A 13734-nucleotide genomic window follows, 5' to 3' on the forward strand; every position below is an offset into this window, starting at 1 on the left:
GAGTAACTTAGTGGAGCGCGAAGAGATAAAGTAGTATAGTAGTTATGTTAAGTGGCTAATAAGCCAGAGACCTGGACTCAGAATCCGGGGTCACGAGTTCATAATCCCGCCATGACAGCTGGAGAAATTCAATTCATGAAAAATAAAAGTTGGAATTAAAATACCAGTATCAGTAATGGTGGCCATGAAACAACCGGATTGTTGTAAAAACCCATCTGGTTTACTCATGCCCTTCAGGGAAGGAAACCTGCCTTCCTTACCCAGTCTGGCCTCTATGTGACTCCAGACCCACAGCGACCAATGTGGTTCATTCCTAATTGCCCTCTAAAATGGCCTGGCAAACAACTCAGTTGTAAAATCTCGATTAACAAAAAAGTCTTAATAAAACCGGACGGGCCACCAGGCACCGCACACGACAAAGGCTCAAACCAAGCCCAGTCGAGTCTGCAAAGTCCTCCTCACGAACATCTGGGGACTTGTGCCAAAATTGGGAGAGCTGTCCCACAGACTTATCAAGCAACAGCCTGACATAGCCATACTCACAGAATCATACCATTCAGCCAAAATCCGCAGACTCTTCCATCACCATCCCTGGGTATGTCCTGTCCCACTGGGAGGACAGACGGACCAGACAGTGGCGGTACAGTGATATGCAGTCAGGATGGGAGTGCTCAACATTGACTGTGGACCTCATGGCATCAGGTCAAACATGGGCAAGTGAAACCACCTACTGACAAGCCCTCAGCAGCTGATATCAGTCCTCCTCCATGTTGAACACCACTTGAAGGAAGCACTGAGGGTAGCTGGAAGTCTTCAATGCTCATCACCAAAGGTGGCTCGGTAGCACCACTACTCGCCGAGGCCTGAAGGGCATTGCTGCAAGATTGGGCCGACTGTAGATGGTGAATGAATCAACACGAGGGAAAAACCAACTTGACCTCGTCCTCACCAATCGACGTGTCGCAAATGCATCTGTTCATGACAGTATTGGTAGGATTGACCACTGCACAGTCCTCGTGGAGACGAAGTCCTGTCTTTGCACTGAGGATACCATCCAACGTGTTGTGTGGCACTACCACCGTGCTTAATGGGATAGATTCAGAACAGATCCAGCAGCTCAAAACTGGGCATTCCATGAGGTGCTGTGTGGCCTTCCTGCAGCAGCATAATTGTATTCCAGCACAATCTGTAACTTCTTCGCCCGGCATATTCCTCACTCTGCCAACAAGCCAGGGAATCAATCCGGGTGCAATGAGGAATGTGGAAGAGCATGCCAGAAGCAGCACCAGGCGTACCTAAAAATGAGGTGCCGACCTGGTGAAGCGACAACTCAGGGCTAAACATGCTGTAGATTAGAGCAAAGCGAATCCACAACCAACGGATCAGATCAAAGCTCTGCAGTCCTGCCACAGCCAATCGTGAATGGTGGTGGAAAATTAAACAACTAACGGGAGGAGGAGGCTCTGTGAACTCTGTAGACATCCCCATCCTTAAGTGATGGACGAGTCCAGCACGTGAGTGCAAAAGACAAGGCTGTGAGCGTTTGCAGCCAGAAGTGCCAAGACGATGAATCCATCACGGCCTCCTCCCAATATTCATCGCAGCCATTCATCAACAAATTCGATTCACTCCACGTGATATCAAGAAACGGCGAAATGCACTGGATACATCAAAGGCTATGGGCCCCGACAACATTCCGGCGGTAGTACTGAGGTCTTGTGCTCCAGAACTAGCTGCGCCTCTCGCCAAGCTGTTTCAGTACAGCGACAACACTGGCACCGACCCGACAATGTGGAAAATTGCCCAGGTATGTCCTGTCAACAAAAAGCAGGACAAATCCAATCTGGCCAATTACTGCCCCATCAGTCGACTCTCAATCATCAGCAAAGTGATGGAAGGTGTCGTTGACAGTGCTATCAATCGGCACTTACTCACCAATAACCTGTTCAACGATGCTCAGTTTGATTCCGCTAGGACCATTCGGCCCCAGACCTCATTACAGTCTTGGTCCAAACATGGACAAAAGAGCTGAATTCCAGAGGTGAGGTGAGAGTGACTGCCCTTGACATCAAGGCAGCATTTGACCGAGAGTGACACGAAGAAGCCCTAGTAAAATTGAAGTCAATGGCAATCAGGGGAAAACTCTCCAGTGGCTAACACAAAGGAAGATGGTAGTGGTTGTTGGAGGCCAATCATCTCAGCCCCAGGTCATTGCTGCAGGAGTTCCTCAGGGCAGTGTCCCAGGCCCAACCATCTTCAGCTGCTTCATCAATGACCTTCCCGCCATCATAAGGTCAGAAATGGGGATGTTCGCTGATGATTGCACAGTGTTCAGTTCCATTCGCAACCCCTCAAATAACGAAGCAGTCCGAGCCCGCATGCAGCAAGACCTGGACAACATCCAGGCTTGGGATGACAAGTGGCAAGTAACATTCGCTCCAGACAAGTGCCTGGCAATGACCATCTGCAACAAGAGAGAGTCCAGCCACCTCCCATTGACGTTCAACGGCATTACCATCGCCGAATCCCCCACCATTAACATCCTGGCGGTCACTATTGACCAGAAAATTTACTGGACCAGCCATGTAAATGCTGTGGCGACGAGATGCTGGGTATTCTGCGGAGAGTGACTCACCTCCTGACTCCCCAAAGCCTTTCCGCCGTCTACAAGGCTAAGGTCTGGAGTATAATGGAATACTCTCCCCTTGCCTGGATGAGTGCAGCTCCAACAACACTCAAGAAGCTCGACACCATCCAGGACAAAGCAGCCCCCTTGAATGGCACCCTAGCCACCACCCTAAACATTCACTCCCTTCACCACCTGCGCACAGTGGCTGCAGTGTGTACCATCCACGGGATACACTGCAGCAACTCGCCAAGGCTTCTTCGACAGCACCTCCTAAACCGACGACCTCTACCATCGAGAAGGACAAGAGCAGCAGGCACGTGGGAACAAAACCACCTGCACGTTCCCCTCCAAGTCACACACCATCCCGACTTGGAAATATATCGCCGTTCGTTTATCGTCGCTTGGTCAAAATCCTGGATTTCCATTCCTAACAGCACTTTGGGAGAACCTTCACCACACGGACTGCAGCGGTTCAAGAAGTCGGCTCACCACCACATTCTCAAGGGGCAATTGGGGATGGGCAATAAATGCCGGCCTCGCCAGCGACGCCCACATCCAGTGAACGAAGAAAACATTAATGTGAAGACATTGGCTGCAGCAGCGGGGTTGCACTTTTTATTTTCCTACTGTCTCAATCTTTCTTTATTAACTGGACAAATCAAATTGGGCAGGGCAGCCTTGAGGAAGAGTTTATTGAGTGCATTAGGGATGGATTTCTTGAGCAGTATGTAACTGATCCAACAAGGGGCCAAGCAACCTTGGACCTGGTCCTGTGTAATGAGCCAGGATTAATTATTAATGTCCTAGTTAAGGATCGCCTTGGAATGAGTGACCACAACATGGTGACATTCCATATCGAATTCGAGGGTGAGAAGATTGGTTCTCAAACAAGCGTACTGAGCTTGAATAAAGGAGACTATGAGAGCGGAATTGATTAAAGTGGACTGGGAAAATAGATTGAAGGGTAAGACGGTACATGAGCAATGGTGTTCATTCTAGGAGTTATTTTACAACTTTCAAAAAAAAATATTCCACTGAGGAAAAAAGGGTGTAAAAGAAATTAAGGACAGTATCCGACTAAAAACAAGGACATATAAGGTAGCCAAACTTCGTGGGAGGATAGAAGATTGGGAAGACTTCAAAAGACAGCAAAAAGTAACTAAAGGATTGATTATGAAAGGGAAGATAGATTATGAAAATAAATTAGCAAAATATATAAAAGCAGATAGCAAGAGTTTCTATAGTTATTTAAAAAGAAAAAAGGGTGGCAAAGGTAAACGTCGGTCCCTTTCGAGGATGAGAACGGGAAATTAATGGTGGGAAACATGGAAACGGCAAAAATGCTGAACAAATATTTTGTTTCAATCTTTACGGTAGAGGACACTAAGAATATCCCAACACTGGACAAACAGGGGGCTCGAGGGGGGGAGGAGCTAAATACGATTAAAATCACTAAGGAATTGGTACTCAGTAAAATAATGGGACTGAAGGCGGATAAATCCCCTGGACTTGATGGCTTACATCCGAGGGTCTTGAGGGAACTGGCAGTTGGATTTGTGGATGCTTTGGTAATAATTTTCCAAAATTCTCTGGACTCGGCAAAGGTCCCGGCAGATTGGAAAACTGCAAATGCAACACCCTTATTTAAAAAGGGTAGTCGGCAGAAGGCTGGAAATTATAGACCAGTTAGCCTAACATCTGTGGTGGGTAAAATTTTGGAATCTATTAATAAGGAGACAGTAGCGGAACATTTGGATAAACATAATTTAATAGGACAAAGTCAGCATGGCTTTACGACGGGGAAGTCATGTCTGACAAATTTGCTTGAGTTCTTTGAGGACATAACGTGCAGGGTGGATAAAGGGGAACCAGTGGACGTAGTGTATTTAGACTTCCAGAAGGCATTCGACAAGGTGCCACATAAAAGATTATTGCTTAAGATAAAGAATCACTGGATTGGGGGTAATATTCTGGCATGGGTGGAGGATTGGTTATCCAAAAGGAAGCAGAGAGTTGGGATAAACAGTTCATTCTCGGACTGGCAACCAGTAGCCAGTAGTGTTCCGCAGGGGTCGGTGCTGGGTCCCCAACTCTTTACAATCTATATTAACGATTTGGAGGAGGGGACCAAGTGTAACATATCAAAGTTTGCAGATGATACAAAGATGGGAGGGAAAGTGGAGAGGGAGGAAGACATAAAAAACCGACAGGGGGATACAGACAGGCTGGGTGAGCAGGCGGAGATTTGGCAGATGCAATACAATATTGGAAAATGTGAGGTTATGCACTTTGGCAGGAAAAATCAGAGAGCAAGTTATTATCTTAAAGGCGAGAAACTGGAAAGTACTGCAGTACAAAGGGATCTGGGGGTCCTCGTGCAAGAAAATCAAAAAGTTAGTATGCAGGTGCAGCAGGTGATCAAGAAGGCCAACGGAATGTTGGCTTTTATTGCTCTGGGGATAGAATATAAAAACAGGGAGGTATTGCTGCAATTATATAAGGTATTGATGAGACCGCACCTGGAATACTGCATACCGTTTTGGTCTCCATACTTAAGAAAATACATACTTGCTCTCGAGGCGGTACAACGAAGGTTCACTCGGTTAATCGCGGGGATGAGGGGGTGGACATATGAGGAGAGGTTGAGTAGATTGGGACTCTACTCATTGGAGTTCAGAAGAATGAGAGGCGATCTTATTGAAACATATAAGATTGTGAAGGGGCTTGATCGGGTGGATGCGGTAAGGATGTTCCCAAGGATCGGTGAAACTAGAACTGGGGGGCATAATCTTTGAATAAGGGGCTGCTTTTTCAAAACTGATATGAGGAGAAACTTCTTCACTCAGAGGGTAGTAGGTCTGTGGAATTTGCTGCCCCAGGAAGCTGTGGAAGCTACATCATTAAATAAATTTAAAACGGAAATCGACAGTTTACTAGAAGTAAAGGGAATTAGGGGTTACGGGGAGCGGGCAGGAAATTGGACACGAATTTAGATTTGAGGTTAGGATCAGATCAGCCATGATCATATTGAATGGCGGAGCAGGCTCGAGGGGCCGATTGGCCGACTCCTGCTCCTATTTCTTATTGACCTTCTCTGCTGGTGTTGCAGATTCGATCAGGCATCGCCGTTTCAGGAAGCCTGAGAAGTCCATCAGGGGACAATACAAGAGACAGAGACAGGGAGAGATAAAGAAATGCATGCAAAGAAAATAAAGAGAATACATAGAATCATACAGTCATAAAATGGAAACAACACAGAAGGAGGCTATTCGGTCCATTGAGCCCGTGCCGGCTCATTGTAAGAGCGATCCAGTTCGTCCCACTCCCCCGCTCCTTCACGTGTGTTGCGCCTTGGAAACTTCCACACCCTGTCCTCTGGAGCTCAAATATTCTCTGGAAAAAAATCAATTCTCCCAACAGCAACACCGAAATGATGTCGGAAGCTAATTGCTGACTTTTCACGAAAAGCACTGAGATGGGAAAGATCGTGCGGAATTTGAAACTGAGATGTCACGTATATCATTTAACGCAAAAGCTCTAAGCGAGAATCATACCCCGAGACCCACGAACCGCTGACATTGAAATCGTACACCAGTTAAAATGTGCGCTGCCTCCCACTGCCGATCGGCCATCCTTTCAGACCTCTTCTGTCCATCCAATCTCGTTTTCTATTCTGGTGCACAGCAATATCAAGTTGTACATTAACGACTTCCAGTGACCAATATTAGTCTCCCTTTACCAAATTGGTTTCGACTGTACGATTAGAATTATGAAGTAAGAAGTTTCAGAATTAGGTGCTCTGAAACCACATTGCTTGGGAGGAGACTGAGAGATGCAGATGAACGGCGGAACGTTGGAGTGTATGTCCACAGATCACAGAAGGTAGCAGAACAGGTAGATAAAGTGGTTGTGAAGTCACAAAGGATACTCTCCTTTATTTGCGAGGCATAGAATATAAGAGCAGGGGGGTTATGGAAGAAATGTATGAAACAATAGTTAGGCCACAGCCAGAATACTGCGTACAGTTGTGGTCACACATTACAGGATAGGTGTGATTGCACTAGAGAGGGTACAGAGGAACTTTACGACAACGTTGCCAGAACTGGAGAATTTGAACGATGAGGATAGATTGGATAGGCTGGGGTTGTTTGCTTTGGAACTGATGAGGCTTTTGGGAGATTTAATTAAGGTGTATAAAATTATGACGGGCCTAGATAGAGTGGATAGCAAGAACCTATTTCCCTTAGCAGGGAGGTCAATAATCAGGGTACATAGATCTAAGATAATTGGTCGAAAGATTAGAGGGGAGCGGAAGATTTAATTCCCAGCCAGAGGGCGGTGGGTGTCGGGAATTCACTGCCTGAATGGGTGGGAGAGGAGAAAACCCTCATCGCATTGAAAAATAAAAACTTCAACATGCACGTGAAGATCCGTAACCTACAAGATTAGTGACCAAACGCTGGAAAGTGAGATGAGGCTCGGTACCGATTTTTCGGTAAGCACAGGCAAGATGTGCAGAATGGCTTCCTTCAGTGGCCGAACTTTCTATGATTCGATGATATGATTGCCGTCTGTCTCGGCATCGCGATAATATACACTCTACCATAAGTATACTTTAATCAAATTGGTGCTTTGTTTCACTGTGAGAGCGAAGAGACATAAGTGTGTAGACATTGGCTGCTGCAACTCGGTTGCACCTTTACTTTTCCTACCGTCTCAGTCCTCTTCTCCAGCCTTCTCTGCTGGTGTTGCAGGTTAGATCAGCCTTCGCCGTTCAAGGAAGCCTGAGAAGTCCATCAAGGGACACACAGAGAGACATGAGACAGAGACAGGGAAAGATAGAGATATGCATGCAAATCAAATAAAGAGTATAAATGTCAGGTTTTGCAAACTAGAAGAATTTAAGTTACAAATTGGGAGAGATTCCTTCTCGGGTCTTGAAATCTTAGAAGAGAAGATTGGACGCCCGATTAAAAGCACCGGCCACGTTGAAGCATCTGGGAGAGAGGTAAATGTGGTCAATTAATTCCATTTAATGTATTTGAGCATTGAAGAGATCTTTGAAGAGGAGCGCTTCGAGCAGAATTCAAACCTCGGCAGGAAAACCACATCGGAGTTTTGAGACCACCGCTTCAACCTCTCGGCCATCCCAGCTGCAAACGGCATGTTCGTTCAAACAGGATTCCATTCAGAAACATGCAATTTCTGCACAAGTTAGCATTGGTGGTTCAGGGGTAGAATTCTCGCCTGCCACGCGGGAGACCCGGGTTCGATTCCCGGCCAATGCACGATTATTTTGCATTCTGCACCAAGGAGGAACTTCGGAACAGGATTGTGGTTTTTGGTCCTTCCAGCCTGTTCCGCAACTCAATGAGATCATGGCTGAGTTGTTGCACCTTTATTTTCCTACCGTCTCAGTCCATTTTTTTACCCTCCTCTGCTGGTGTTGCAGGTTCGGTCAGCCTTTGCCGTTCAAGGAAGCCTGAGAAGTCCATCAGGGGTCACACAGAGAGACAAGAGACAGAGACAGGGAAAGATAGAGAGATGCATGCAAAGAAAATAAAGAGTATAAATGTCAGGTTTTGAAAACTAGCGGAATTTAAGTTACAGATTGGGAAATATTGCTTCTCGGTCTTGAAATCTTGGAAGAGAAGATTGGACGCCCAAATAAAAGTACCGGCCACGTTGAAGTATCTCTCATGCTGGGACAGAGGTAAATGCGGTCAGTTAATTCCAATTTATGTATTTGAGCATTGAAGAGATCTTTAAACCGGAGCACTGCGAGCCGAATTCAAACCAAGGCAGGAAAACTCCATTGGGGTTTTGAGACAACAGCTTGAACCACTCGTCCATCGCAGCTGGAAACGGCATGTTCGTTCAGACAGGATTCCATTTAGAAACATGCAAATTCTTCATAAGCCAGCATTGGTGGTTCAGGAGTAGAATTCTCGCCTGCCACGCGGGAGACCCGGGTTCGATTCCCGGCCAATGCATGATCGTTTTGCATTCTGCACCAAGGAGGAACTTCGGAACAGGAGTTTGGTCTTTGATCCTTCCAGCCTGTTCCGCAACTCAATGAGTTGTGACCGAACTCCCTGTCCCCGCTTTCCTCCCATATCTCTAAATACCTTTGGTTAACAAAAATCTATCAATCACGGGTTTGAAATTAACAATTGAGCTCGCATCAACTGCCGTTTGTGGAAGAGACTTCCACACTTCTCCCTCCCTTTGCTTGTCGAAGTGTGTCCTAACTTCACTCCTGAAAGTCCTGACTCTAATGTTTCGGCTATGCCCCCAAGTCCTCGACACCCCAACGAGCGGAAATAGTTTCTTTGTAAATACCCCATCAGTTCCTAATAATATCTTGATAATTTCGATCACATCAGCCTTTAATCTACTAAATTGCAGTGAATACAACCATAGTTTGTGTCATCCCTCCTCGTAATTTAACGCTTCGGGCCCAGGCATCATTCTACTAAATCGACACTGCACTCCCTCCAAGGACAGAATATCCTTCCGAAGGTGCGGTGCCCAGAACTGAACACAGTACTCCAGGTGTGGTCCAACCAGAGCTTTTTGTAGCTGTCGAATAATGTCTATTCCCTTGTATTCTCGTCCTCTAAATATATAGGCCACCATTCCATTATCCTTTTTGATTATTTCCTGTACCTGTCCATGACACATTATTGATCTGTGTGCAGGGAAAACCTAAGTTCCTATGGAACGCCACAGTTTCCAATTTTTCACCTTTTGTAAAGTATTCTGATCTATCTTTGTGATGTCCAAAGTGGATGACCTCACACTTGCCAAAATTGAAATCCATTTGCCACGGTTTTGTCCATTCATTTATTATATTAATGTCTCTCTGGAATGTTAGGCTTTCATCTACACTGCTTACATCGCTTCCCATTTTGGGTCCATCGGCAAACTTCGATATGTCGTTCTCTATCCCGTTATCCAATATGAATTAGACCGCCTGACCTTGGGGAAATTCACATTCAGCATCAATCTCTTCATCATCTTGAGACATTTTATTTACTTTACATGTGTTGCCCAGGCATTGAATGTAAGAGCAGTGAGGTTGTTCTTGAAATGAATATAACACTAGTTAGGCCACAGCTGGAGTATTGCCTACAGTTGTGGTCACCACATTACAGGAAAGATGCGACTGCACGAGAAATGGTACAGATGTGATTTACGACGATGTTTAGAGGACTGGAGAATTTTAGCTATGAGAATAGATTGGATAGGCTGAGGGTGTTTTCTCTGGAACCGAGGAGGCTGAGGGGAGATTTAATTGAGGTGTACAAAATTATGACGGGCCTGGATAGAGTGGAAAGGAAGGATCTGTTTCACTTAGCAGGGAGGTCAATAAAAAGGGCGCATAGATTTAGGGTAATTGGTCGAGGATTAGAGTGGAGCAGAGGGGATTTTGTTCCACCCAGCGGGTGGTGGGGGTCTGGAACTCACTGCCTGAGAGGGTGGGAGAAGCAAAAACCCTCATCGGATTTAAAAAGCACTTCAATATGCACTTGAAGAGCCATAACCGACAAGACTACGGACCAAACGCTGGTAAGTCGGGCGATGCTGGATACCTCTTTTCCGGCCGGTACAAACACGATCGGCGGAATGGCCTCCACTGGCGTAAATTTTTCAGATTGTCTGATTCTCTGATATGATTGCCGTCTGTCTCTGCATGGTGATAACATACACTCTACCATAAGAATACTTTAATCAAAATTGGTGATTTGATTCACTGTGAGAGCGACGATACATAAATGTGTGGACATTGGCTGCAGCAGCTGGGTTGCACCTTTACTTTTCCGACCGTCTCAGTCTTTCTTTAATCTTCTCTGCTGGTGTTGCAGGTTCGATCAGCCGTCGCCGTTCCATTTCACGCTCAGGCCTACCCGCACTCGGTACTGTCATGGCCTGAACACGTCTTTCGTGTTCTCACAGAAAATGCCACTTTTGCGAGCAGCTTGTCTGGACTGGACTGCACTGAGCTGGGTCACTGGGAGTATTCAATTAATGAAATCAGTACTTCAAACAGAAAAAAATCTTCACTCACTCATCCTGATACATTAGGGTCTCATTAGAAGCCTAAAAAGCCCATCAGGCAACAACACAAGAGACAGAGATAGGGAGAGAAAGAGAAATGCATGCAAAGAAAATAAAGGTTTTCAATAGAATCATACAATCATAAAATGGTTACAGAACAGAAGGAGGCTATTCGGCCCATCGAGTCCGTGCCGGGTCATTTCAAGAGCAATCCAGTTAGTCCCATTCCCCCGCTCCTTCCGGTCGCTCTATATTTTTATGCCTTCAAGTATTTATCGAATTCCTTTTTAAAACCCACGATTCAATCTGCTTCCACCATCCTTTCAGGCAGCGCATTCCAGATTATAACTACTCGCTGGGTAAAAAAGTGTTTCCTCATGTCGCCTTTGGTTCTTTTGCCAATCACCGTAAATCTGTGTCCTCTGGTTCTCGATCCTTCCGCCAATGGGAACAGGTTCTCTTTATTTACTTTATCTGAACCCTTCATGACTTTGAACACTTCTATCAAATCTCCTCTTAACGTTCTCTGCTCGAAGGAGAACAAGCCCAGCACGGGGTAAATGCGATCAATCAGCTTCAATTCATTAATTTGAGCATTAAACAGCTCTTTAAACGTTACTGTGACATTATGGTAGCGTGGCCTCGCGGTCTAAAGTGTTCCATCAAATTTCTATGGAGGCGTGGGTTTGAATCCCACTGATGCTAGAATTTCTGGCAATGTTTATTTTGATCTGTTCACAGAAAACCCAATTGTCGTGCGATGGAGCAGAGGATGTGAAAGAAGCTGAAAGTGAAATGCAGATATTATTTTCATCAAGGGGACAGGACACGTTTCCACAGGTAAGCGTCTCTCACCTTAAGATTCTTTCCAGCAGAGTGGGACAGTTGATCAGAGTGACCGGGCTCCAGCGGCGCAATCAGTCAGTGCGTCGTCCTTATATTACTGTACAGGGTCGGGAAATGGCGAGGTTGTTAGTTGAGTCTCACCGAGATAAACGAATCTTTTTCCTTTTGAACATTTCGAACGGAGCAAAAGGAATAATTGAGGTGTTCCAAAATGCATCAATTATTTGTATCGTCACGTGGTTCCTCTTGTTGCAATAGCAGATGTGATATTTAGTGTTATCAGTTTACAGGAGGTGGACTGCGGAATTGGAGCCACGCACTATGATTTTGATCCATCTGTAAATTATGGGATTTAGCTTGAGCTTTAAACCAGCGCGTTAGACCGCTCAGCCACGATAATTTCCATCTTGCGATCTTCAGGAGCTACTTCTACAGCATAGAATTACTGCAAGCAAGAATTCTACCCCTGAAGCACCAATGCTTGCACGGCAGCCGGATGCATTTGTCCAGTTGGAAACCTGTCTGATGGAACATGCAGTCTGATAGAACCGGAAGTCCAGCAGATTGACTTTTGCGGTGAGCAGATGATGAGCCTCCTTCTTGAGAGTGTTTCGCCAATCCAACTGAGAGTGGATTAAGCATTATAAATTCGGGTGGGACTGGAGCCACTTGGATAAGAGGAAGTGTAGGGGGTTGTTTCCCTTCCTTGAAGGGCATTAATGATCCTGTTGAGGTTTTGATGCAAAATTTCACTACCCAGCGCCGAAATCACTGAACCCTGAGCTAAAATTCAACGATGGTGAGATTTGGACACACAACTTTTGCAGTGATTAGAAGAAGTCCCACGTGCTACCCATGGCGCCACAAATCGGCTATCGATTAGGTTATTTCACGTTACCCATATGCTGCTTTGGAACTTTTGCTGCGGTGCAGTAAGTGGTTCAAAAGCTCAGTGGAGATTCAAAGCAGCTCCTGAGAAAGCGACACAGCGACGGTTTGTGCAATGCATAGTCCTCTCTCTCTCTCCCATTTGCTCACTCTCGCTTTCCATCTTGAGCTCTCACTCTCCCCGTTTATCTCATGAGCGCTGGAATACCAAGGGGTGGAAGTTATGTTAAAGCTGCACAGAGCTCTGGCAAGACCCCATCTGGAGGACAGCATTCAATTCTGGGCACCCCACCTCAGGAAGGATGTATGAACCTGGATGTTCGAGGGGCTGAATGGCCTACTCATGTTCCTATGTTCCAATAAATGAAAGAATAATTCAAGTATGGAGACCCGAATGTATCAGGATGAGTGAGTGAAGAATGTTTTCTGTTTGAAGTGCTGATTTCATTCATTGAATGCTCCCAGTGTCCCAGCTCAGTGCAGTCCAGTCCAGACAAGCTGCTCGCAAAAGTGGCATTTTCTGTGAGAACACGAAAGACGTGTTCAGGCCATGACAGTACCGAGTGCGGATAGGCCTGCGCGTGAAATGGAAAATTGAGGTGAAATACTCCCACAAGCAGCGGGTGTCTCTGTTTCCATTTCCAAAATACACGCACGCACGGGCCGAATCGATGCAGCTCCTGGGAAATCTGTGAGGCGACGCAGGGCTGCCGTGGATCATTTGAAGCAACTGGCACACACAAGATTCGGCCCGTTTCACGTGGAATCTCCTGTTTCTGAATCTTCTTTCCTTCCTGCTTCCTCTGCACCTCCAGCTGCCAGTTGAATTAGATGCTTTATGCAAACACAGCGAATACATGAAACCCATCTTGACCTGGTCAGCAGGGATAGGGAAAGGATGGTGCTGGCCATTGAGAAGGGATGGATTTTGCACATACCGGGAAAAATAGACGCAAAGGTCTCATCTCCCTGCTTCTTTGCTTTGCGGAATATCTTAGCATTCAGAGATGATCTCACTGCCCCCCAGGCCCATGATCCCCAATCGCACTCTCCTTCCAATCTCAAACACTTTGCTTAGGTTTGAAATCGTATATGTTTTCACACTGGGATTTAATTTGCAGAAAGCGATGCTGTGATAACCCGGGGCTATTGAGGAGATGCAGTGCAAGAAGTTACATAAAAGGCTAATGATAATAATGACTGTTCTCACACTGTGAGCTACAGTTAAAGGCTGACAACATTTAAAGTCTCATGCAGCAGTTCTGGGCCCAAATCTTTCACGTGGCATCTCCTTCTGCTTCTGTCACTCC

The 13734-nt window shown here is 45.9% G+C and overlaps 2 non-coding genes and 1 pseudogene across 2 annotated transcripts; 2 read left to right on the forward strand and 1 right to left on the reverse strand.

Moving 5' to 3' along the window:
- Nucleotides 1–13734, reverse strand: part of LOC137335567 (zinc finger protein 271-like) — a 73852-nt pseudogene that overhangs the window by 52822 nt on the left and 7296 nt on the right.
- On the forward strand, nucleotides 7847–7917 carry trnag-gcc (transfer RNA glycine (anticodon GCC)). Its single transcript has one exon. It is a non-coding gene; the product is annotated as a tRNA-Gly (tRNA).
- trnag-gcc (transfer RNA glycine (anticodon GCC)) lies at nucleotides 8552–8622 on the forward strand. Its single transcript has one exon. It is a non-coding gene; the product is annotated as a tRNA-Gly (tRNA).

The sequence above is a fragment of the Heptranchias perlo genome, chromosome 20 (genome assembly GCF_035084215.1).
Source record: "Heptranchias perlo isolate sHepPer1 chromosome 20, sHepPer1.hap1, whole genome shotgun sequence".
Taxonomy (NCBI): domain Eukaryota; kingdom Metazoa; phylum Chordata; class Chondrichthyes; order Hexanchiformes; family Hexanchidae; genus Heptranchias; species Heptranchias perlo.